Consider the following 22,813-nt stretch of genomic DNA (forward strand, 5'->3'; position numbering starts at 1 on the left):
CAGTTCCATAATTAAAGGATTAAGATTAGCTCTAACAATTTCCTTACTTTTCCTAGGAAACTGAACATCCAAATACTCAATACTAGTCTATTGCCATTGAAAGGAGCTATTGATTAGTTTTCTCTCTTATATTTTGGGAGATTGCCATCACCTCAGATTTAGTCCAGTTGATTTTATACTAGGAATATTTCCCAAAGTTGAATATCATGTCCAATATATTAGGAAAAGATTTTTGTCAATCTGATATAAATAAAAGTATATTGTCAGCATAAAGTAATAGTTTAACCTTGCATGTTCCTGATTTCATATATTAGAGTTTATGATTAGCCCTAATTTATATTTCCAACCATTCAAGGACAGTGTTAAATAAAAGGAGTGAAAGGGGATGCCTTACACAGCTTTTAAGAATTAAGCAATTAGCTTCTTTTTAAGTCAAGGTGATTGTTGGCTATAATAAAGCAACAAAATCCAGGTGATGAATCTAATAAGACAAATCTACATAAAGGACCAAGTCAACCTAGTCTCATCAAATGCCTTCTCTGTATCAGGGCAGCGCTGCAGCAAGGATTTATCTCAGTATTGACAGACGCTCATTAATTCAGGCAACAATCTTGTACTATCAATGCTTGCTCATTATTTATCAAACTCATCTAATTACAATGGTAGATATAATCTATTATTTTATTTGATCTTATATCCAGCATTTTTAGGAGATATTTAGGTTGGCAGAACCGAAAGAGTTGCTTCAGATCTTTGCCTGGTTTAAGCATAACTGAAAAAGAGCCTCAGGAGCCTCTCCTTCAATGTATGCATTTGCTTACATGATCCAAAGTCCTAGGGGCAACATCTATATGAAAAGCATATAATTGCTAAGGTTCTTGCATCTGTGTTAATGGTGCTTTTATTCAAATCTTTAATCATATTTGCTATATCTCTTAGTAAAGGACATGAGGAATCCTGAGGTTACCACTGCTACTCACCACTAAGGCCCCACACCATCCATCCACGTGGTGGGTTCTACATCACTCAACACATCTAGAAACAATCCAGAAAACAGGAAATGTAATTATGTTGATATTTACCAGTAACAAGAGGTAATTCTTGGTAGTAAAACTTAAAACCTTCAGTGAGGAGTTGGAGAAGAATATTGCAATACTGCAAGTGACCCAAAAAAAGTGGCAGGTGAAGCTCAGGGTTCTTAAAAGTAATGTACGTTAGAAAAAAAATGCTACCTTCACTATATATGTAGATAATGTCTGGGTTTGCATTAGCTATGAACACAAGAAAGTTATCAGGGATACTTTTCAGAAAATGCCATCAAAGTGGTATGAGGGGTCACAAGGAAAACCAAGCATCAGCACTCTCTGTAAAAGGTCTTGAGAGGGAAAAGCATTTTGCCATTGCCCTAAGCCACGTTGTGTTCATCCTGCACACAGAATGTAGCCACAATAAGACCATGTCAAACAAAAGACTGGGAGAAATTGAAAACTGTACAGAGAAAAGGATGACAGAGGTGATGTAAGATGTGAAATTGGTTCAGCTGGAAAGGAACCCACATAGATTAAACTTTAGCATGGAAAAGGCACACTTGATGGAGGGAATATGACAGAAGGCAAGAAAAAAATGGTACTGACTGATGTCCAAGTATGAGGAACAATCATTCTTCACAATACCCAAATTTTCCCAAGATTGTTAAGCTACCAGTTTAAAACAAAGAAAGTTGTTAATTTTTGGGGATAATGCATTATTATATAGTGGAACTCAAAGCAGTAGGGTGCTGGGGTGGTTAAATGGATTCACAGAGATAAGCCAAGGTCACAAAGAATAAGCCCTGAAGTGACTATTCACATGGCATTTCTAATGCAGACTCTGGATCAGAGTCCTTAAACCAGTGATTGTTAGAAGCTTAGACAAAACCCCAGTGAAAATGGTCATTAATACTTCTTCAGGATGTAAATGTCTAGCCTTGCTCATCTTGATTATCATGGTTTTGATGTTTGAATCCCCATTTTTACCTAAAACCACAGTAATTTTTTTTTTCCCTCCTGATCACCTAAAGCTGTTGGTTTAGCCTCTATAGCCCAAGCAGGTATCACATCTTAAACACATTTCTGTGCTGCTATTAAACTTTCAGCTAGAAAATTCCACTGACATTTTTATGCTGAGTGAGTCTACTGATACTCAGCCTCCACTCTGCAGGCGCAGACACGCAACATAGAGTTGGCAGAACAGGTCTCTAGACTTGCTGTATTGTCCAGATTCTTCATCAGCTACAGTGAGAGCTTAAACACTTCTCTTACACCCAGATACCAATGCTTAAGTGTAGTCACATATATGAACTGAATTCAAACCCTAGTATAGCATTCATCTGGCTAAATGTGTTTACATTCAAATGTGAGGCAGCCAGCACGAACATCATTTGTAGTCAATGGACAAAAATAAAATGGGCACTTGAAGAGGCCACCCATTTCAACTGAATATGCATTTGATCAAACAGACCATGTCTTAAAGCCCCTTATTTCTCCCTCCCAGTATGGAGAGAACAGTGTGGTAAGCTCAGATGAAGATATCCACACTGTGAAGTTTTTGTCAGCTGAGTGCTACCTTCAGTCATGCTTATACAATTCAGAGCAGGCAAGGAAATACAGACTCCTTCCCAAGTATAACGTATATATTACACCTGTAGAGTGATGTGCACCTATGCAAACACATGAGCATGCACAGAACATACCACTTCCTGCAGTTTGGGCTTTTTTTTTCTACTTCACCAGGAAATGGAAATATAACTCAACGCAATCCTCACATTAGTTTACTATAAATTCCTAGTCTTTAAGCTAATGGTGAAATAATGCTCCTCTCATTAGTTTAATGATTATATCATGCTTAATACAAGCTTCTCCCCCCTCTTTTTTTCCTCTTTCATTAACTCAGTCTAATACTTGCAGGCAATTTGCTTTCACAATGGAGTTGTCAATCTTTTTCTTACACGTAACATATCTGTAATAGCACAGACTTAATGCAATGCATTGTCGCGGTTAAATCATGACAGCATTTATCAGACTGAGACCTCTTTTCATTTATTGACTCAAAAATTATTTTGAGCTATCTATGATAAAGTGTATTAATGGAGTATGTTTGAAGGAGAACATTTAGATAATTTACAGATTTTCTTTTTTAACTACATTTGCGTCCTTGTCAGTGTTTGATTTAGAGTAATCTAGCTGTCACTTGGAAAAAAGGAAAAGTAGGTGAAACTGATGCAGAGGAAAGTCCCTCATCTCAGACTGAGCTGGCTGTTCCTCTGTGGCACCCAGACAAATGACTTTTGCTCATGGCAGTCTGCAGCAATACAGAGCAACAGCAAAGTTTCCTTCTCTTATGACAACATAGCCTTTTCTTGTAAGCATGGAAAAGAGGAAGAAAAGAAGTGTTTTTATATGCTACATATAGAAGCAAAACAAGCTACTGTAATGGATCATGTGAGGGAAAGGAAGAAGTGATAACTAAGGATGTGTCCGAGAGCTGTCATGTGAGACCCATTAGATGCTTAAGAACTCAATGTATTTGGCTTAACTAGAAATGTGAAGAAGCTTTATTCTAGGCACAGCCTTTCTGTTGGGATCTTCTACATCCAGTAGTGTCACATCATCTAAGTTAACATCTGCTTGCTATAAAAGGACAGCCCTGCATTTCCATCTACATTCTGGCCAGTCCTATCCCCGACTCTCTCTTACACCTTTCTGTCACTTACGTTTATCCCAGTTTCTTCAGCATTCATATTCTTTATAAGAGCAGAAATTTATCTTTGTCTGCAGTCCTGTCTCTGGTTGGTTCCAGCAGAACTTCCAGAAAAGCCGTGGTTCTTTTCTTCGGTCAGAAAAGACTTTCTCAAGCAAAAACCAGCAGCTGGTGGGGAAAAAAAGGCAACAAAAAACCCCAACAAACCAACCAAAAAACCCATCAACACAGCAAAATAAAAACCACAAGTGGTCGCTGTGCTTACCCTTTGTTCTTGATTACTGTTCTTCTCAGAGGCTTCCATTCCTGTCCACATTTGCTTGTTTCTTCCCTGTTTCCATGAAAGTTTGTTGAGACTATCCCATTTTGATTTTCCCCATTGTTTTTTTCCGATTTAATGTATGAGGAGCACTCCAAAGTGTCCACATCTCAAGCAACCATTCCAGAGATATCTGATCAAACATTATGTTCAGTAAATCTGTCAGTAATATTATTATATTTTGGCCTTAAAAAATAAGATATTTGTAATTTTCTCACTTATTCCAAAGTTTTTTCAGAGGTACAACAGAATATTGGACAATCTGAGAAGCCAAAAACTCGCAAATCTGGGCTGAAGCCAGTGGTTGTCAACTTTTTGAAACTAGAGGCAATTTTGATCCCTAAAATACATGCCAAAAGCCAAAACAACACTTTTTAAGGCTGTAAGAACATGGAAAGGAAGACATTAAATGGAGCAAATATCTCAAACTACAGCTGGTCTGTTACTTTCATTGGGAAAAGGAGCTGGGCAGGAGGCTGCAGCAACCTGAGGATGTCACATGGCGGCACTGATCCTAGAATCAAACTTCACTCTGAGAGCAGTATAGTGGGAATGGGAATTACAGACCCTTTTGCTGGTGCTACCATTAATCTCTTGGGCCAGCTTGACAAGATGATGCTCTTAGAGGAAAAGATATGGGGAATAATATAGTTATTCATCCACAAAGGAACCATGTGCGCTTATGAAATGGGCAGATTCCTGAGAAGACTCAGGTGTTCACTCTTAGCAAACCACTTGTAAGCCTGCTATTATCTCCTTTCATTTCCTAGAGCATAGGCAGGCCTTTAGCTTCACTCACATGGACAGCATCAGTATTTTTAGGGCTATGACTAGAGCCTCTGTTATGCGGTCAGATGCTTGTTGCCCTAAAAAATGCAAACCACTAACCAGTCCCAAACATCTCTAACTGAAGACAGATCGAAGACCGATAGCTACCAGTAGGGACTGTAGCAACAGGACAAAGGGTAATGGGTTTAGACTCAAACAGGGGAAGTTGAGGTTAGATATAAGGAAGAAGTTCTTTACTGTGAGGGTGGTGAGGCACTGGAGCAGGTTGCCCAAGTAAGTGGTAAATGCTCCATCCCTGACAGTGTTCAAGGCCAGGTTGGACAGAATTTTGAGTGGCATGGTCTAGTGTGAGGTGTCCCTGCCCATGGCAGAAGGATTGGAACTAGATCATCTTGAGGTCCTTTCCAACCCTAACTATTCTATGGTTCTATGTGAAATGCACTGAACCAAAATAGTCATATCTACTTCTCCCCTTGCAAACATTAGGTGAGCTTTTTCCTCCCATTTCCCCAGACGACACTCACACACTTCCCCTCACACTCATGCATACTGCTTTGTTTGTGCAGCTGAAAATGGTTCAGGCTATTCTCTCTCACACTGTTTCAAGCAGACTGATTCTGACATTGTCATGAGGCATTCAAGGACAAAGAAGGAGGGGAAATTGAGAAAATTACTGGCTAGCACATCTGAAGAGCGCTTCCTAGACATATCTCCCTCTCTCTTCCCTGAGGTAGAGCTGTGATGGCTATAGAAAGACCTCACAGCCTCTGTGATTACCCAGACCTTGTCCTTGCCCTTCCCTCCAGATCCCATGCATTCCTTTCTCTCACTTTTTTTGTAAAAAACATGAGCAATTTGGAGGGAAGTAATCCATTTTCTGATTCTTTGTTTTTGATTTGATCCACTGCTGTCATTCACATGGAGATTGTATTTTCCAGCAAGGTCTGGAAGAGCTAGTCCCATCCCTAATCTTCAGACTTGTAACTCTCACTCCTGTCTCTTCTCCCTTTTCCCAGGCTTTGGGAGCAGCACAAGATTTACACTGAAGTCCACAAGATCATTGTTAGCCCATCATGTCCCAGAGGCCAGCAGACTGTCACGCCTTAGCTCTGGGTTTGGTCTGCAACACATGCACTTCACCCACTGCAGGAAGGACAGAGAGAGCCCAGCAAAACCCTGACCCCCTCTGCCTCCACCTCAAACCAGGGGAGTCCCAAAACTGGGATCCAGCTCCCACAGCAGGTCCTCTATGGACTGGACCACCACTATAGGATGTAGTAGAGGAGGTTCTCTAAGCCTGATTCTAGCCCTTGCCCAATGCCATAGTAAAATCACTTCCAGCTTATTTCCTGTGTGCAGCCAGTGACTAGAAGACAAGCATTTAACTAAATCTGAGGTTATTTCAGGCACACAGCTGTGAATGAAACACACTGCAACTCCTACATGGTTTCCCCCATCACACTCAAGACCAAACTGCTTTTTCAGGCACCCAGTGCAATTCACACTGCTCCAGGCACTGGCATTCAAAGGGGAAGAATACCAATTTGAGGGCTACAAACTTGAAAATACCACTTTTTTTTTTTCTTGCTTGCATCCCTGTATTTCATTTTCAGCTTGCCTTTTACACCGCTATTCAGCCATGTGCCTCTCTTCCTGAAGCATATCATCTTTGGTCTTCCTTAAACGACTATACATATATGTATCTCTCTCAACACATGTAAGTGCTATTGTCTGTCACAGCTGATTGTTTCTTCTTCTTTCTAAAGAGGACAATGCAGTGCAATGAAAAAGGGCACACAGATGGATAACGTTGTGCTGCTGCCTATATGATTTTTTTTCAGACTGAGGTGGACAACAAATGCATGTCTGCTCCTGGTGTGAGGAGTCAGTAGAAGATCAGTGAAGGAGGCCAATCTATCTCAACAGCTTTCAAACTCACAGTGCCTATTCCCAAAGCAGCTGAACTCTGACAAGCATTGTCAGAGTAACTGGCACTGAATTAAGAGGTAAGTTAGATGTCTATATTTTCAGAAGGCTTCTCTTAGGAAAGCAGATGCTGAAGCCATTCAGGATTCATTCTGATTTATTTTTACTATGAATTAATGTTACTCAGGTATTATTGAAAAGAAGGTTGAGGATGAATCAAAGAAACTGCTTTTCATCACAGTGCCAGAGCAATATAGCCTACAGCATAGCAGACTTGAAAGTCTGGAATGTTTAGTGAAATATTAAGAGGAGGCCCTGTATGGTTTTAGCAGTTTTTCTTCCTTTTATGTATGTGTAACGCTCTTGGAGGCTTAAGGAAGAAAGTGATTTCCCAAAAAGACACGTACACAAGTCTTCAGAATATTACAGATAATTTGTGACCCTTCTGGAAATCCTGCTCTCCTGCAGAGAGCAATGAGTGTACCAGTTCTGTGGGGATTGCTTTAGAGCAGGACCATGGTCTTCCACCGGCAGAGGTTACCGTGTCACAGCACATTAACTGAGGTGTTCATCGCTGTCATGAGTGATGAGTCAGATCAGCATAATACAGTGGCACTTCAATAAAGGGTTAGAGTGGGAAGCTCAACTTCTGGCAACGAGTAAAAGCTAAAGCTCCAAGGGAACACAAAAGAGAAACAACATTTACAGCATGCTTTTTCCTAAACATGAAAGTGAATGCTCACTCCTTCTAAACCATCTTTTCTCAAAAATTCCAATAAGGCTTAGCAGCCATGGAGTTGCATGTTACTGCTTAAACCAAGGTGGCAGAAGCCTCTGATTTTCTTCTCAGAAAGAGTTCTTTCATTCCATTCCTTCTCCAGTTGAAATGGTGTTACAAACCTGTGACCAGTAGAGAGTTCTGAACTCCTGCTGATGCCAGGTGACCGCGTTAAAATGACCATGCTCTCCGTGCCATTAGACTGGCCTGTTTCATCCACATGTGCTGCTAGAAAGTGAACTCATGACCCAGCTCTGCCCATGAGGTGGTCTGAGAGGCTGGGATTGCATGCTGTCAGCTAAAGGAAGATGGGCTTTTCAGGCCCCCATACTACAAAGCAAAGAAGGTGGTTTCAAGTCCTGAAGCACGGTTGCCATTTGATGGAAAAGGGGAAAAAGATGTTCAATTTGAAAACTTCATCAAGCACCAAAACAGAAAAATGCCTGAAGATATTGTTTGCAAGAAATACTGGATGCTCAATCTGAAAGCAATGTTGCACCACCTGTATAAAAGGCCTACTTGATATCCATGACATGCCCAGCATACTGCAGCAGAAGGGCTCATGTATGGAGCAGCTTGATTTAGGAAGGAGAACTCAGACTGTTGATCCATGGAGTGAGAAGAGAAGGAATTTCAACATAAGTTCTGTATGGCAAAGCCTATAAAGCAAATTAAGGGATTCACACGAGTTTTTCAAGCAGCATTAGCAGTTTGCTCATTGCCTTTACATAGCAGATTGCAGTGCTTTAGAGACAACTTCATCTCCGCTGAGAAAATGCTGAAAGAATCCTTAACAAGAGCTGGCTTATGAGCTTTTTAAAAACTGCTGGCCCTTAGAAACTCAGAGTGGATATTCCCTGTGTCTGTATTACTCTGACCAATCACTGTGCTCTGCAATGTTTTTTTGGCCACTTTATGCTTGAAGCAACCTAATGATCTTATCTGCAGGACAAGTTTCTTTAATGCAAGCGCTGGAGGTCAGCGCTCATGACAAATGGAGGGAGAGTCAACGAGAGGCTGGCAGGTCGCTGGGCACATGGATCGGAGGCATGTGCAGCCTGAGCTGAAACAGCAGGGAGGAGAAAAGGCTAGAGGAGGCTATGGAAGAAAATCAGCACAGTAATTCTTCTCTTCTTGTGCATACCAAGGGATGCAGTTTTGCGATTTGCCTTTCTCCAATCCACTAGGATGGCTGCTTTAGGGAAAAAACACATACTTAACAAGTGTTCTCAAAATCTCATCTTTTAAGCCACTTTTTAGCAGGCAGTCCTGTATTCCCTCCCCACTGTCAATTCTCAGCCAGTGTTTTAAACTGCTGTCTGTAAACTTCTGGTGCTTCAGGTTTCTGTGCCAGATGTGATTACGTTTGGGTCTGTACCTCTTGCTCATAGAGTCTGATCTGCAACTCTAGTCCGAATTATGGACAGTGCTTGCCCCTGTGGTATTCCTGTATGCTTGCTCGATGTTGTCCAAAAGCCTCTGCAGAAAAGAGATACTGTATACGCAAAAAGGCATAGTCACAGAGTGCTTTACATACACCACCTATGTCGCTTTGTCTAGCAATTGCATGGCATTTCCTCAACCACCTGGTCTCTTTGACTGTGTCCACTCTGCCAGATGAACTGAATTGATTTAAATTACCTCTTTAAAAAAAGATCTAAAATATTAAGCATTGATTGAATTCCACAGGCCAACAAGTTCGGCTAGAACTATTTGCAGTTCATAACTTACCTCGTTTTGTTCCTGTTCATAAATTATCCACAAAGGACTTTGATTTTTGCTAATCTGCTCATTATTCAAGGCTACTTGGCAAAAAATTAATGCAAACATATTTCAAATATGGGTTCTGTCTGCAGGCTAGTCACTTCAGCTACCTCCTTGACTATCTGTTATTCATGGACTGTGAGTGGTCCATTAAACAGCATGGCATTCCGCACACCTTGGCTAGATGTTTGGGCCAAACCACTGAGACTCTTTCTCATGCAGAAATGCCATTCAGCTTTGTCCAACGTCTCATCAAACCAGCTTCAGGTTTGAAGTATCAATTTTGAGAAACTTATGGAAATCAGAGTAGTAAAAAGTGGGGGTGGTTGATTTTACCCTTTTAATGACTTGAGCATAACTCTGCCTTAACTTGCATTCACAGACCAGAGGTATTTCCCACAGCTTCCTAGAAGACTTATTCCATAACTTACAAATTATGGATAGAAGACCAACTGCTTTTTACTCTACTGCCCTGTTTCTTTGTAGTCTACCTAGCCTTGTTTAGAGCTAGCTTGGATACCTCTACATAAATGATACAGATATCGCTACAGTTTATTCAAGAAATGAGACAAAGATAAGTGGGATGTTTTGTTCATTTACAACAGAACAGGCAATGTACTTACCCAAGTGAAATGAAGCCACCTGGGAGAGATTCTCAGAGCACAGCACCAAGCTGGTTTGAGTACATGCCCTCTGCAACATCCTCATCCAGCCCTTCCTCAGAGTTGCCTGGGATTCATTCAGATTCTGGCAATGCTCGGTGAAGCCTCCTCAGTCATTACACTCCTGAGTGTCTTTGGTCCAAATAGGGCTTAACACCAAAACTAAAACATCTGTCCCTTCATAAAGTTCTGGTTTCTAAGAGATTTTGAAGCAAGGCAACAGTTATACCCACCAGTTTCTGGGGAGGTTTTACTTCTTATTTTTTCAAATTAGACAAGTGGAAGAGGCTACCAAAGGGCTTTTATACCTTTTTACAGAGTAGTGATAAAAGCCACCAAAATCGTAATAGCTGCCTGCTTCTTGTTTAAAATGCTCTTGCTTGGCTTTAGAAAAGAGAAATCATCTCTTTAGTGTCATTTTGATCAGCACTGCCACCATCTGCACAAGCCTTAACTCATACAGCAGAGATTTGCAGACAAATTTCAACCAAGGCGGCACCAACTGTGTTTTCAGAGCTGACAGAATCAAAGAACAAGGAATTAAACAAAGTGATTCATTGAAGAGCTGAGTTGGCTGACCCGTGTTGCCAATCCATCACTGCAAAGTCTTTCACAGAAAAGCCTGATGGGGGGGGGGGGTGGGGAACAGAAAAAAGTTTCCCCAACACAATCAGATCTGCTCAATGTGAAGGAAAGAGACAGAGAAAGCGTATGTGTTTATCTGGTGCATTGCTGAGCTGTAGCTCTTCTTCCAGACTCAGTCAATACATTTTCTCCTTAAATTCCCCTGTCCACTGCACAGAAGTCAGCTATGTTTGTTTACCAGCAGATAACCGTCTTAATTAGACAACTCTATTGAAGCCCTGTTCTAGACAAACACAGAAATAGTTCTGTTTCTTCTGGCATTATTTTCCTCTGAGGTGTCTTAATGAAACAGAGTAATGTAAATGCCATCCAGTGATCTTTGTGCCTGTGTCATTCCTACTCAAGTGAAACTAGACAGGACCCAGTTAATGAGTACAAGCCATTAAAACCAAAGGAAAAAAAAAAAAAAAAGCATTAACAGCTACCTTATTTATTTCTAGGCATCTCATTTCCACAGCGTTGAAAACAATGGGAATCAAGTCAAATGGCACCTGATTTATGTTTTGAGAATGGAGCCTGTGCATGCTGCAGGCAAATCCTGAGAAGCATGTCCTGAGTTATCAAGCAAGCTTTTCAAGACTAGCATGTCCACTGTGCAGGAACCCTCATAGCACAGATCCCTATGCCACGTGCTGCTACTAGACATCTAAATCACTATGCCACAAGAATTATTGTGGCCTCATAGGTAGTCAAGGCCATTTCCAGGACCACCAATGCTTGTCAACCCCTATTGAATTCAGTAAAGATTTGCCTGAAAGAAAAGGTAAAGCCTCACCCCACAGTGTCACATCCTACCAAAGAACCATTACTTCTCATACACGTGCTCCTTTTTTCTGATCCTCAACATGTACTGCATACCAATGATGTAAGAAGTACCTATAGGTCATGTTTAGGGGCACGGAAGTGCAATACTTTGTTTACAGTTCACAGCACACCTTACACAAAATGCTGGTAAGTCAAGAAGGTGAGAAAGTACTTTTAAAACTATGGGAAACTTGCTTTTCCTGGAACAAGTTTTCCATGGTCATAGGGCAGCACCCTTCTCTTTTCTTTCTTTCCTCCTTTCTTCTGAAAAGGGCTATGAATAGAAGAAGTCTTTCAGGAAAGAAATCTAGAGCCCTCCCTCACCTTCTTTTTGGACAAAGCTACCAAAAATACAGGGTGATATTCCTCCTCCAATCTCTTCCAACTGCATGTAAAAACTAGAAGGAAGGTACTTCAGGAAGGAGCCCAAACATGATGATCAGTCATTTCAGTTCTCCACCTCTTCAGCAATGAGAAGCAACAAGCAGAGGAAGAAGCATGCCAAGAGACCCACCAAAAGGAAAAATAGTTTCCACAAATCAGTGACCGGGACAAGCAATTGAGGGGGAAGTGGGGTCAGATTGATGATGTAAAGTATAGGACTATACTCAAGCCATGCCTTCTAAATCTGTGTGAAACAAGGAGTCACAAAATCTAGCAGAATATTTCTGTTAAGAGCATGCTTTGATAGCTGCCATTTTTTTCCTCAATATCATGGTCTTGCCACCTGAGAAACTGTAAGCTTTTAGTGCAAGTTAAGAAGATCGGCAGAAATTCTTACTCTGTCACTGGCTTTTCTTAAAAATTGACTCCAGGAAACTGCTGGCTTTTTCACAGTCACAACCTAAAAATAATGTGAAGCAGATTAAGGAAGACAACATAACCAGTTCTGCTGAGCCGTAGTCAAAGATCCAGGTTAAATAGCTATTCTAGCGTACACTCTCCATCTCTGTACACCCCAGAAGAGACACAAATAGTAAGAGCTGGGTAATACTTTTCCACACAGTTTTAGCATCAACCAAAGCAAGTGGTAATGCCAGAAAAGCACAGATTTCAGAGTAGGCACATTCCACAATATCTGCATGTTGCTTCTAAGCCAGGGCTTCCACTCCTTCCCAAACGTCTTGTACCACACACAGTGTCAGAGACAAGAACCCAGCCTTCCCTTGGCCAAGAGCCCTTCTTCCCTACTTTTTGCTGATGCTAATCTAAACATGGGCACTTTGCAGGGCCACTGCCTTAGGACATTGAAAATGAAGCAAGGAGGGCGATTCAGTTAACTAAAATGTCACAAAGAGATAATCATGTTATAGCACCTGGTCACTGTAGGTTTATTTTGGAACTGATCAAACAGCCTTATTATTATACTGTGTCTATTAAGACTATTGTATACTAAATAACATGAAGAATAATAAATGCATCTTTGTTTAAAAAAAGGAAGGTTGATTTTCATTTTCTCAGCAGCCTTGAAGCCGTATGATGAATGTTTGCTAATTCAAACACAGCATTTACTCATCTGTCCTTTACTGCAAGCAGTTATGATCATAGAAATAGTTGGATATTCTTCAGCTGTTCCCCACTCCACTTTGCTTTTTAATTAGCACTGTTTCCAGGAAATTAAGTGGCTGGATTTTTTGATACTGTATACTTTTATGTACTGTGATATTATACAGTGACATGATCAACAAACTTCTCTTTCTGGCCCTGGAATATTGCGCCCACGTCTATCCTGTTTGCTTTCCATCCATGGTCCAATGAAAGATATTTGAAAATGAGTAAGCCCATTTGTGTCTTAGTCACATCCTAGGACACAGATGAGGTATGCAATCTAATGACGAAGTTTAAATGAGATCATACATGACTCCCAATATCATGGTGAAAAGCTAAATAAAGTTAGCTTTGTTCTCAGACATCATCAAGCTAACGAAGTTCAGTTCCACTTACAAACAAATGCAGATGGCATGTTTGCTTCGTTATCCTCCTACCCTTTCACATCTGCTAAATAATCTCCCAGCTCTTCAAAGTCCTTTTTAATTGTGTCTAAGCTGTGATATGGTGAAAGCCAGGAGAATTTTACTAATTTGAACTGGTCTCTGCTTTAATCCCATAGCATTTTCAATCCTTTATTAAAAAAAAAAAAAAGAAAAAAAAAGATGTGATTTCTATTTCTTCCTCTTCTCTCTAAGAATGTTAAAATGACTGTGGTCTAGGAGACTAGTGTTTGAGGACACCTTAGGAGTCCTAGGGATTGGACACCACTCACAGCCATTCAGCGTTCTCTGGAACCCAAGTACAAGGAGAGCACTCCCAGTGCATCTGACACAGCTCCATTCCTGTGAGGGTCCAATAAGCTTCCTAATTCCCCATCTTGCCACTGAGTTGTGTGGCATCAGTTACACGGCCCAGTGACCTGGAACGTGACAGTGCACAACATGCAGACCTTTTAGACTTTCAGTAGCTCTTCAGCTAGGAATAATAATCTCTTTTGAATGACAATGCACACAGAGATCATGAGGATTTATTGAGTACAACCTACTGTAGTCTATCCATCAAAGTGACACTTAGTCACTTACAAAGTTCCTGCACTTACTGTACTTAATGAACACTTCAGAAGTATTATTTTTGCCTAATGGGAAAGCCTCTCATGTTTCTCAGGGAGGCAGAGGAACTTCCCTAAGCAGTAAAGAGATCTGCCTGAGCCCTTGGTAATTACAGCACATGCTGATGTTTGATCAATGCTGCTCATATATCACCATTTCCCACTTGCTCATCCCATAGCACAGCACATACTTTAAAATGAACATTTTCATGGCTATTTTGCAATGCAATCATCTCATGACCTGCTCCAGAGCCATAGGTTTACTCAGTACCCCTGTTCTTTTGACTCCCAATTTCCCTTGACTGGGCATCAGAAGCACAACTCTGCTTTTGCTTGAAATGTACATGACTGCAATGATTATTTCCTTTCTTTCTAGGGGGAGAAACTGAGAGTTTTCTCATGTCCAGCCTTGTCTCTATCAGCAGCCCTACAAATATATGATAAGAAAAATTCTCCCTGGGCCAAACAACTAAAAGTAAGAAACTGCTTGTCTTCCCTTACGCTGTTACTGCATATCCTTGAAGATGTCTCTCATCTTCCCTTTGTCATTCTTCAAGTTCTCCCATCCTTGTCTCCAACTTTCTTCTGAATAAGTGCTTCTGTAACCACTCGTTCTCCCTCTTAGCTCTGTCATAAAGCAGAGGACAACTCTTTCATACTTCCTAACTCTTATGGTGGCCACCTCTCATTTTCATTATTAGCAAGACAACTGCCAGGCCAAGTCAAAAGTCCTCCTACCTACGAGTCCTGGTAGGCAACCAAAATGTCCATGCCACTTTTCCTCAGACTTATGACCAACATGCAGATGTGGCCTCTTTTGGACAACATGCCAGCTACAACAGTCCTTGTTCAAGTTTGAAACCTCTAGCAATCCCTTCGGAGAGCCACACTGTCCCTACCCCAGCAGGGGACAGGGACCCTGGAAAAAACATTGACACTGGCATAATTTGGAAACAAACTTCAAAGAGAAGTTCCCATTTCATCTAAACAAGCATATGCATCCCTACTATACGTTCCCAAGCACCCAGATAAGGATGGTCATCAGAGAGTTACTGGCACTGCTGCTTAGCCCCAGAGGTAGACAGCCTCCTTTACCCACACCACCACCCTACAAGCTCAAGACAAACCCAAATCCTCCTGTCACAGTCAAAATACCATTCTCCTGAGGAAGAATGCTCCTCAAGGTAAGCTTCTTGAATTGGAAAAGCTCAGTTCTTTTCTAAATTTTCAGCAAATTACAACAGTTTTCCTGCCTCTTAAATAAGACGAAGACTTGAGCAACACAAATTGCCTGAAAAAATGGCTATATGGTCCTTAGTAACTGACTCTTGTTGGAGATGTCTCAGCAGCTTCTCTCTGTTCAGTGCAGAGCATAACCTATAACAAAGGAGTCCTAGTGAACAGCTTAATTACTGCTCATATTTCTCTGCTGTCCATACAAGTAGAACAACTGCAACAGGGATGCTTCTCCCTATAGCCTCTGTTTTAAAATAGGCAGATGTGATTTGACCCTCTCTGCTGGGTCATCAAGTGTCTCTGCCTATACTACCAAATCAAAGAAAAGTACACGCTGCCACCATTATTGACCTTCTCTGAATGGCATCTCTCTCTTAAGATACTCTCTTTTTAATACAGACTCTTGTATTTGGTGAACCTAATTCAAGTTTGTGCCTAGCTTTTAGACGATTGAACTGGTGTTTCCCAGTTAAAATCCACCATAAAATAATTCGTCTGAGCATCTTCCAGATCCTCTCCACAATCAAAAAATGGGGAGGTAGCACCTGTGTCTGCAGAGAAAGGCGTGGGCCACTCCAGTCACATGAAAGATGCCAGCTAGAATAAGAATGCACATGTCCTGAAAATATCTGTATGTAGGTCAGAGAGGTTTTAAATATTCATTGAAACAATATTAATGTCACTGACCTGTCTGATCACAAGTGCAGCTGCTGCCTCAAACCATCTCAAAATTGTTTCTTTTGAGAGCAAGTACCTGCTGCCCTTCAAAACCTTTCTTTATCTGCAGAGGGATGGGGCGGAAGTTATTTACTAGCAGATGTTCAGCTATATTTACTGTTTTTAATAAAAAATGAAACTTTAAAAAGGACACTTGGTTTCCACTTAATGGCCCCTGAAGATTTATTGTTGGAGATATTTGGCACCAGCGCTGAGGGGAAGTTTGCATTGCTGCTGTTCAGCTGGGTTTTGCCTCAGGTTAACTCATACTTCGTGTTCTGGTGCAGCTAATTTCCTGTTTTTCCATGAGCACAAAATACTTGCTTTCCTTGGGGAAAAAAAAAAAGACAAAAACCAATAAAAAAGCCCCATGTGTACAGAGACAGCAGAGATTACTTGTAACTGCCATAATTTAAGGGCAAAAAGAATCCTCTTATCTCACCTGCAAAGTGGATTTAAAAAATGAGGGCAGGAAGAGAAATTACTTTCTGAAAGGAAGTTTGGAGGACATTACAAGGGTCCAAACATGGATTTATGTGGCCTCCATGCAGCACTGATACCTTACACGCACTTTGGCTTAGACAGATATTGAAAAGCAACTGGAGTGGGTACAAGTTCATCACCAACATACGTTCAGACATGACATCTCTGTTACATGTTTACTCAGTGCCCAGTAAAATGGTAACTTCCCTCCATATTAGGGTCCTAAATGTATGGTGAAAACATTGGCTAGGAAATTATTTCTATAAATATTTTGGGCAGGAAGGTGTACATATATCTATTCCTGAGTATACTACATCTCTGTTGGTAGAAGTGCTGCAAAGGAGAAGGCCTGTTTCTCCATTCCTAGCATTAGGCATTTGCTTCTGTGCAAAATGAGTGGCATGAGTGAGCTACTACTGGCTGAGAGTTAAACTCATTCTTCAGGGCATAAACTTACCTGCACCAATGTAAATATATCAGTTCAGTGGCACTGCTAATAGTCCAGACCTACAAAACCAGCTATATTGATGCACATGTTCTTCTATAAAGAAGATACCACACAAGAGCAAAACTACATCACAATCATTATGTAAAGAATTTCTGCTAGTAAAATAAATACGTGCTTACACACACACACGTGTATATGGTCTGTAGCACAACAGAACAATTTTACCTCCAAGTATTCCTGGAAGGGTTAAGCTAAACAACCTTCGCACATGGACAAGCCCTAAATAAGGAACACCTTTTCAGGAAGATGCCAGGCTACAATATTGGCATGCAATTAAGGAAGGTGACAATCCTGCGCATCTAACTCTGCAATTAGGATAATGTCGCTTTCTATTTCCACTTTGTACAATACTTTGAGATCCTCAGACGAGAGCTCTGTACCAGCATGAAGCATTTATACCTTCATCAATGAAGCATATGGCATGTGGTACACTTGTTTGTGGTACACTTTGTGAACGCTGTAGTCACTGTTATAATTACTTAAGAGTCATCTCCTGCTCTGCTACAAGCTCTGCAGTTTGAGAGTGTTTGGTAAGGACTGGCATTTCCATAGGAGCAATTGTATCTTGGTGGCATATCCTTATGCGGCTTCCATCACTGCCATAGCTGTGTAACTACATTTTAAAAGTATTGTGCATATATGGTTGAAACAACACAACAAAGCTATACATCAACTAATGAAGACTATAGGAGACTTTGAGAGACCATCTTGTCCATTGATCTGCACTGAGCAGGATCAAGTAGTCACAAGCATTTTCCAACCGGTTAGTCTAAACTTTTTGAAAGACTTTCAGTGGCAGAAGCCCATGTCTTCCTCAAGAAGTGTTATTTTGTACTAAACATGAGTTTTTCTAATATCTGACCTTGATTTCCCTTGGTGAAATATATGCCCGTTATTTCTAGTCTTCTTTATAAAGAAATTTTTCCATCCATGGCTCTTACTCTTTGCAGCTGTCTTTGTAAACTTGAAGGTTATTGTATCAGGTATATTATATTTTTCATTTCCCCGAGAAATACGCAAAGCACTATGTATCTCTGAGTTTCCTCCATCTTTCTGCTGCAAGCCCATGGCTGAATAAAAGGAACAGTGGAAAATAAAAATTAAAAATAAAAAAAAAATATGGCACAGGACTTATCTTTCAAAGTAATTGCTGTTCAGCAGACCAAGGCTAAAAAACAGGCATAAATGTGTTCTAATTATATCGGCCCCTGAATTGTGTTTTGGGTTTATTCACATGAATGGGAATTACTGTGCTTCTGCCTTTGCCAGCGGGAACAAAGCACCTTGAACCAGACATGGATATATCTAGCTGAATAAGAGTAAATATATTACTGATACTGACTGTGTGGTAATCCACAAATCAGCACAAAAAGAAGATTTGAAACAAATTTTAGCAACTCATGTAAACATCATGACATACAAGAATAAGGGTCAGCTGCACTTGCCTCACAGCACGACGCATCCATGCAAATGCTCAGGACTCCTTTTTGCATCTTAGAACACCCATACCCTGTAATTAATTTCTAAATTATGGAGAGCTACATTTAAGCAGTTCTTAGAAAATAAGTCATTTACTTACAGGAATGTTATCTGTATTTGTAATTCAAGTTTTCCAGTTGCAATTATCACTTTTGTCCTAGAAGAAAAGAAGCCATACCTAAGACAAAAGAAAAGTGGCAGGACTTGGCTCCACTCCATGTTTTACTGGATAGTAATTCCTACAGAGGAAATTAATTGCTAGGCTGAATCGGCCAATAAATGTGTTATGCCTATATCTTGCCTCTGACAGGTACCAACAACAGGTGCCTCAAATCCTCATAGAGTCACTCAGTAATGTTCCTATAGAGGATGTTTTTTACAAACCAAGGCACTTAAGATTCATTAACATCTTGAAGCAGAAGGGCTTGGATCTTCATCATGTTTCTTAATCCCAGGTGAATGTCTAGTGCAACTACAGGAGTGGAATCCTCCCCAGTCAAATCCAGTACCTCAGTAATAATGTCCAGAAGTAGTGAGTTTCACAAGTCAAAAAGAGGAGGGAAGGGGGAAGAAGTATTTTCATATACATTTTCACAATTTCTTCCTTTACCTTTGTTTCTGGAATAACAATGAAAGGTAAAAATAAAGGTCCAGATTATCTCTCTAAATATTTCCTTACTTTATATACTTTCATTTTTCATTACAATCTAGTTGATCAAGTCCTAAGATTTCTACTGTTTTCCTAAGATATTTTACATCTTAAATCTAAACCTGTGTAAAGAGCTGCCCTCTGTATCTCGTGGGTAATTTCCTTGAATGATTTAACTAAGCATGAAGACCTCAGAAAATTCTCTATCTTCTAGCCAAGCACAGATCAACTTAAACGAAATCATTCCTTATTTGACTTATTTGCTCTAAAATCTTTAGGAAACAGAATTTAATAAGGTCTATAGATAGGCAACTCCAGCGCTTAACTGCTGGAAAGCTTGTCTCGATGTTCAGCCTAAATTTCCCTCATCGCAATTTAAACCCATCGTGATTTGCCCTGTTTGTATGCAAACAATTCCTCCAAAAAAAGATTGCCTTACACATGCTTTCCTTAAGTGTTTTGGCCACTGAGTGGTTTCAAATGACTTCTAAAAGCAGGGAGCAGTACAGAGCAATTTCTGCCCACACAGCTGCAGTGTCCACAAGCACGGTGTTGGCAGCAATGCGATGGAGGCAGAGTTAAACATACACCACAACCTGACCTACATCCAAGTACAACTCTGGAGCAGACCAGTCTTCCTAGATGATCTGAGATCCACACTCTCTGGATGCTGTATTTGCAAGGGCCAAACCCAGGATCTTCAGTGTTATTCAGTGGAAAACTGCAGCAAAACAAACAGACCACATAGTAGTCGTCGCTTACTAGCCACAGCCGCTGTTGTTTTGGAGTTCTTTGGTTACTCCATGTAGGCTTTAGAGTCATCTTTATCTCCCACATGAAGTAGATATTTCCCAAAGAATCTTCATACCATTGTACAAATCAAAGCAAGGGCTGATGGTTACCCAAATGCAACAGTGTTTTAAACTGTGCTGTTTTATGATTTCTGTATGTACATATACTTGTGAGTTATTGGTAAGTTTATAAGAAACATCAGCACAGATCAGAACAGGAGAAAACATGAGACTAGGCTGTCCTCCTGGGAAACTCTGACAGTCTCTAGAAGAAAGTAACTATAGTACACTATGATATTGTTAATTTTTCAACATATTCCAAATAGAAGTGAGACACTGTCAAACATCTGATAAGGCCTTTACAATTACAAAGCTCCTTAAATATTGATGTGAATTAAATGGGTCATTTTATTTTTTGGTTTAGTAATATATTACCTTTTATTTCTTTGAGAGTACTTAAATATGGAAACAGGAGCAGGATATACTTTTATATGGGTAAAGCACCAGAGAGAGCAATATGAAGAATAAATTGAAACCCAAATCTCATACACAAATTATTATTAACATTAATTTCCACATATTACAAAGCAGCTTCTTTGCATGTATGACATTGCCTTTTGCACCCAAACATGACTTTAATTAAGATCTAACTTATTCATGACTATAATTCAGATCTAACTGCTAGTCTAGTCAAATGAGTGTAATTAGTCCCAGAGGGCACATCTAAGAGAACTAGGTTTTTCTTTTCATCTCTATATTTAGGCAAACACAATGGATGCTGGAAGATCAGTCTGAGAACCTGGGAATGTAAAGATCTTTATAGAGCTTGTGGGGAAATTCTAAACAAAAACATTGTTAAATAGGAATTTCATAAAGGCTCATTTAGTTTAATTTATTCTTGCAGACTACACAATAGGAGTGAGACAATGGAGATTATTAACCAACATAAAGCTTATAAATTTTTCAACATTATTTCCTTGTTTATTAAGAAATAGAACCATACAAGTTGGCTTAGCCTATCCATATATTACTTTAAAGGAGATAAGTGAGGTGAGTATTCAGTTTTGCTCCTGTCCTGCAGAGACTACAAATAAACCAGTCTCCCATGTAAGCTCACACTATCATAACCAAGTCAGAAGAAAGTCCTACCAAATAATCTATATTTGTCAAGCATTCAATAATCCTGGTGTCCCAACCCATAGCATACTCTGCCCAGAAGGCAAAATAATGAAGACAAATCCATCCATATCATCTGTTCTTTCTTCTACTGTATCATCCAAACTCTACAGCTACTTTGCTTTTTACCCAACTCCTCCTCACCCACTTTGAAGCACCTTTGCCTCTTACCCACAAGGCACTAACTAACTTCACCCTCCCCTGCTAAACCAGTCCTCAGTCAGTCCCTCTGTCCTGAAGGGAAGCTAATGGAAATTGGCCTTGCAGCTGGGACCACCTTGTTTACCATCTGCTTCGTTCTCGAAACAGATTCTAAGGCAGATTGCAAAGAATTGCTGCTCAGGCACAGCTTAAGCCTTCATACACTCTGCCATGACACTATGCATTGTGACCCACCATTTCAGAAGACCACATTTTCATTGTTGTATCCTTAAACTGTCCTCTGCATTGGTCTCTGGTTATGTCTGAACTGCAACGTGAAGCATGAGATTTCCACACACTGAACCCTGGTGACTGGTGTTCCGACTTTCACAGCTGACTTTTAGCCTATCTATCTGTAGCATGTTCAATGCACAAGAAACTTCACATTTCCCAAGAATAAATCCACCAGTTCAGTTCCCAAAGTTCAGTGACAGACAAGCACTGATTTTTAGAAACACGCACGTGTTCTTAATACTTATTTGAAGTAAATAGGGCTTGGAACATGACTAATTTAAACCATATGGTAGCTGCCTTCCTAAACTAAGACTTGTCTTAGTATCTGTAAGCACGACTTGTTTAGAAATGATTCCCAAAGAGAAAAAAAAAATAAATAAAACAAATGCAGACAATTTCACAAGGAAAGAGGAAAGTTGAACTCACAGTGTAATGATGACAGCTAATGTATGAGACTCATAAGGATATACTCAACTGTTGTGGTGCCTTTATGGAAGGCACTATTTAACAGCTGTTATATGAACTTGGATCACTTCTGACAAAAGTTAGAGAGGTTCTTTTTAAACTGTTGTTTCAGGATACATACATACAAAAAAAAAAACCCCAACAAAAAAACCCAACAACTTTTTAGCCAATATTTCAGAGTGAACTCAGTTAACCAGGTCATAAAAATAAGGGTTTGATTCTCAGCATACTTTTCCACCTCTGTGTTTCCACCATTTTTGTATGCAAAAAGACCATAAAATTCTCAAGAGAGTAATCATTGCTGTAGCTGTTTGCTGTTTGTCACAAGGTCTTTGTTAAGAATAAGTGTGACAGGTATTCAGTCAGTCATGAACATAAGACAGTTATTTTGATCTCAATCCCAACCCAGAAATAAGCATTCAAAATTTAAGAGGGAGATGTAAGGCTTGCTTTATTTCCAGAGGCATTTCTGAATTTTTACATCCCACACAACCCTACCAAGAAAAGACAATTACACTCTAGGGGGAGGTAACTGGATTGTACTTAGTAAATTGCTCTTGACTCAGAAAAGTTTTAAGGTGATGTACTGCCTCAAATGACAGAAATATGTTGGGGTTTTTTCTAAGAAATATACTGAACAAACCATATATGAGGTTCTTCATTGTAATTGACCATACACACTGCTAAAGAAAAGGTACATCTGAAATAAAACTAAGATGCCAAGAGATCAAAAGTGTCATTTATATTGCCACTTGCAACAAGCTCAAGATGAAGCTGTACTCCACACATTTATTGGGGTTGTGTGATGAACATCATGCTCAGCAGACAGTTGTGTACATAGTAATAGTGG

This window comes from Strigops habroptila, chromosome 2 (genome assembly GCF_004027225.2).
Source record: "Strigops habroptila isolate Jane chromosome 2, bStrHab1.2.pri, whole genome shotgun sequence".
NCBI lineage: Eukaryota > Metazoa > Chordata > Aves > Psittaciformes > Psittacidae > Strigops > Strigops habroptila.